Source organism: Cryptomeria japonica, chromosome 10 (genome assembly GCF_030272615.1).
Source record: "Cryptomeria japonica chromosome 10, Sugi_1.0, whole genome shotgun sequence".
Classification (NCBI taxonomy): domain Eukaryota; kingdom Viridiplantae; phylum Streptophyta; class Pinopsida; order Cupressales; family Cupressaceae; genus Cryptomeria; species Cryptomeria japonica.
In genome coordinates, this window is record NC_081414.1 from 293,829,459 (window position 1) to 293,834,259 (window position 4,801).

At 31.1% G+C, this 4,801-nt stretch overlaps 1 non-coding gene across 1 annotated transcript; it reads left to right on the forward strand.

The window, feature by feature from the left end:
- Nucleotides 1-1,420: 1,420 nt before the first annotated feature.
- Nucleotides 1,421-1,493, forward strand: TRNAE-CUC (transfer RNA glutamic acid (anticodon CUC)). Its single transcript has one exon. It is a non-coding gene; the product is annotated as a tRNA-Glu (tRNA).
- The last annotated feature ends 3,308 nt before the right edge of the window (nt 1,494-4,801 follow it).

Below are 4,801 nucleotides of genomic sequence, written 5' to 3' on the forward strand. Positions count from 1 at the left end.
AATAAGACTAAGTTGGATGAATTATGTTTTAAAGGAATTATTATATTTTATTTAAAGTTAAATACAAAGGAAATTAAACTTGGCATGGATTCGTCAAATAGAAATTAGGTTAGAAGTTGCTTTAATAGGGGAAATAGGGATTATTGTTGTGTAGAAATTCTATTGTGATCATAAAGGTGTTTGTCCTCTCATGGGTTCATCTTTTGTGTAGGAAAAATAAAAAGCAATAGTACAAGAAGCTAGGAACTTTGCAAGATACTCACAAAGAAACTAGAAGAAACCATAATAATGAGTTGTCTAGAATAAGACTAATTGTTAGGATTCCTTAGTAGCAAGCCCCTATTTTTTGAAGAAGAATGTTCATCATAAGAGCCATGTGAACCTAAAAAGAAACTATTAAAGAGATAAATTAACAAAAAAACATTATTCATCATTAAATTTTTTAAGGTTGCTTCTAACTCTGATTATGTTGATGTTATATTCAACATTAATATGTGATGTTAATCATCATACTTTTTAAAAAAATTAATATAATATTAAATTGTAATATGAATGTAATATACTTATTAAATTGTAATATTAATGTAATATTGGGGTTGTTTTGGGTTGTTGGGCAGCTCTAACAAAAAATAATGTCATTCACAAATTATATTATAACATTTAAATGCATTAAATACTAAAATTGTTAACTATAATGTTAAAATTGCTAAGTTAAATAAAAGGGAAAATATTTTTAAAATATAATTTTAACAACTAAAAAATTTAAACATACAAGTAAAATAATTAGAAGTAATTGTTAAAATATAAAAACGTCTAATCAAAATATCATCTAAATTTTTTTAAAATATCTAATAATTAGATGATATAATCAGCAATGACTATTCTTCATACAAAACAACACTTAATCAAAAACACAAATTTGTATAACACAATTGTTTTTAGTTGATTTTTTAGATTTTTACAGCATTGAGAAGGCAGATTAAGAGGATTGAACTAGTAGAAATTGCATAAAATCTATTGTGATTTGCAGATTTTGTGTTTTTGATCATATGTTGTTTTGTATAGAAAATAAACAATCTAAATATAATCATCTACTCATTAACCAAATCACTTATTTCATCATAATAAAGGGCTATCAAGTTATATCTAAATCAAGGTGGAATTATATTTTAAAAGCTTGATTGAAGAAAGCCATTTGAAATATATAAAAGTGGAATGGGATAAATCCATTGACTATTAGAACATATTATTTAGATGTTGGTGTTACCGCAAATATAATCACTAATAAAAGAACGTCCAATTAATTAAAAATATATTTTAAAAAAAAATCAAACTAGAGGGCACTAGAAATGGAGATGATTTTTCAGACTTAAAAATAACTATTTATCAAATAAAAATTAATACTCATAATTAACAGCGTTCCGTTGTAGTCTAGTTGGTTAGGATACTCGGCTCTCACCCGAGAGACCCGGGTTCGAGTCCCGGCAACGGAATTGTTTTATCATGCTGAACACAAAATCTTGCTGCTTCTCCTATAATAGACAAGTTTTCCTGTGGCTAATTGCAATGATATCTTTCCTTTTGTATGCTTTATGCAAGGTTATATACGATCTAATCAAGATAATTTTTTCCTTAAAATGATCGATAGCTTTACAGTGTGCATTTAATGTTTTATATGTTATATTTGGAATTACAGATCAGAGTTATTTGGAGTGACTAAACTCATGTAAAATCCTCCCACTTTTCTAATTGGAAAGTGCAATGAAGAAATCATCTGGGTATGTTAATGAACCTTTTTTTTTACTGTAATATAATGATATAAAGTATTAATCGTATAAAAAGTTTTGTCGATCTTAAAACAGTCTTTCGATTTAAAGTTGTGTACCATTCATTTTCATGAGAGATGGGTTCTTATAAACCACTATTCAAGAAACATGGGTCAATGATTTTGACTTGAAAACTACAGAGTTGAAACTCGATAGCAATATCATAATCTATACTTCTAATAAACTTGTCATTATGATCTTGATTAGATGTTAAATTGTGAAAATGATCCTAGATCTTTTAAAGTCAATTTCACATTATGGGCATATTGGTTTTCCGTCCACTTAATTATTATTTGCTGACTTGAAGTGTGAAGTACTTTGCGTGTACCTTAGTATTTGAAGACTAACAGAAGTTCATTATAGGAATTAACTAATGATATCAACATTCTTTTTAACGTAAAAACAAAGAATTCATTAAAACAACAATTGATTACAACATAGGTCTACCGATCTTAAAAATATTTGTGCCACACCAAGTCTAGAGAATCAAGACAATCCCTGAAAATAGTAAATAAGAGAAGAGGAACCCTTGAAACCCCATAGATAGGGAATAAGCACTTGTTCTCCTAAAGGTTTTATATGCTCTAAGTATCAAAAGTAATGTTTGCATTTATGTTAAAAAAATTGGACCAACAAGAAAACAAGTTAAAAATAGTAATAATAAAATTACTCGTAAGGGAATAAACATGAAGAACACTAGAAGAATTTGCACACCAACAAGAAACATAGTAGTAGGAATCAAGAATCTAGAGAGGCATTGTGGTCAACATTCACAAAATCATTGAAGTCTCTATTTATACCCCTATGTGACAATCTTGGTTATTTCTAGCATTAACTTTATTGTCATTCCAACTAGAAGTTGATTTAGCCAAAAAATTAGCAACATAATTTCATTCCATTTTAGTACGTTTTTACTGAACAATATTGAAACTATGAATGAAGATGTTGATGTCTTTCTTACATACATTTAGCTACCACTATTGGAAGTAAGAGGAGAACTTTCTTTTGAAATGATCAACCAAGAATTTAGAGTCGGATTCTAGAATAATACTAGTAAAATACCTTAGCATCTAAAAGAGCTTAGCAAATGTTGTAAATTCAGCAAAATTAGTAGAGCCAACACCTCAACTACCAACAAACTAGACTTTGACCTTGTCATTAGGATCATGGAAAATACCTCTCATGCCAATATTTCTAGGATTATATTTGAAGCTCCATCAACATTAATTTTAACCAAGCCCATAGGAGGACATTCCCATTTAGTAAGTTGATAATCTTGAAGGATATTATTGGAAGAGGTAGAAGAGGGAGAACCAACAAGAATACCAATTCTCATCAAAACTTTGAATTTTCAACAAGAACTTACTTGATAATCTTGAATCCAAATGATAGGTATATTTTGCCCCCAAAATGAGTTACATGCCTTTGTTGTCTCATTCAAAATCCTTTGATTTCATTCCCACCAAATATTCTAGAAAATAAAACCACGAATAATATGATGCAACATATCATGAGATATCATCTTCAAAGAATATCATGGCTAAATCACAAGAGACTTGGATAGTGTCATTTTCCCTTTTTCCATAAATTCCCATGATGCTTCATAAGCCCATTTCTCATTTCTTGTGGCCTTAGAGAAGTAATACTAGTGAAAAGAATTTATAACCTTTAAGTGTGTTATACTTTTTATGTCTTCATAATGTGACCAATTAAAAGTTATTTTCATAAAGTGGGCACCTACTCCTAGAGTTGAGGTCTTTTATAATTAAAACAATCTATTATTTAGTCCTCCTATGTGGTGTAAGAAGAGAAATTTGAAAAATTGAAAAATTGAAAAAGGTTTCGTTTTGGAGGGAAAGTTGGGTGCTCAAGAAGGCTATATAAGCAAGGTCTTTTGTCAAGGGAGGTATATACTTATTTTATCAATTCATTCTCTCAAATTATTGGTGGTTGTGTCAATGTCATTTCCTTGCATTTGATGGGCTATTCATTGAGTGTCATATATAATAAATTAATTATTGGTTTCATGTGATAACTGATTAGTATTTGCAGCTTCAAAAATATCTAAAATTCTTGAATTAGAAATAAATAATAAATTTTGAGTGGGCTACATGTTTTTTATTAAAAAAGAAGCAAAACAAAGGTGTTGGCCCTATTTACAAACAACCTCTAGGCAGAAAAAAGAAAGGCTAGAAAACAAGGGTGCTAGCCCAAAACAAACTTGGGTTAGATAAGCCTTTAACGGCAAGTCACCACTGTTAAAATTATGTCAAACCAGTAACAACCCCAAAAGGACTGGATTCAAGAATGAGGAGAACCACCCAAAACTCGATTCAAAGGCGGGAGGGAAGGGGGAGGACTTCCCTTTCCACCTACGAAAAAAAAACAGTCCAAGCAATACTATCATTAGGGACATCAAAATAAGGATCAAGCTGGGAGATCCCCACAACATTACTATCTGTAGCAGGAGTTTGTTGCAAAACAACATCTGGAGTGCACTCACCAAGAGAAAATTGTTGCTGCAAAACATGAGCAACATGAGGGGAAGCCTTAAGGCTAGAGGAGGCCACATCAGCAGTTAGAGGCACAACAACGTCCAGGGAGGGGTCCTCATTTCAATGTGAAGAGACATCATCACCAGCAGAAGCCATGGCAGTCAAATGATCAGCAGTAGCGTCTTTCCACCAAGTAGCAGAAGCTTTAAGGCGAGAGAGAGAACAATCTGAAGCTAAATGACCCATTGAGAAGCATCTTCAATAATGTGTGAGGGAAAATCATGCTTGAATGTAGAAGACTGAAATACCTACAGTCACAACCAAGCAAACACAATTAGCTCAAACACCTCAAGATTGGGATGTTAGGAAGAAATGAACAAAGCATAACTAACATAAAACAAATAATATGCAAACTCTATTCAGCTTCTTGATTTGATTATCCCATGTTCGGATGTGTGCTCATGACATAGCTTGTTCTCG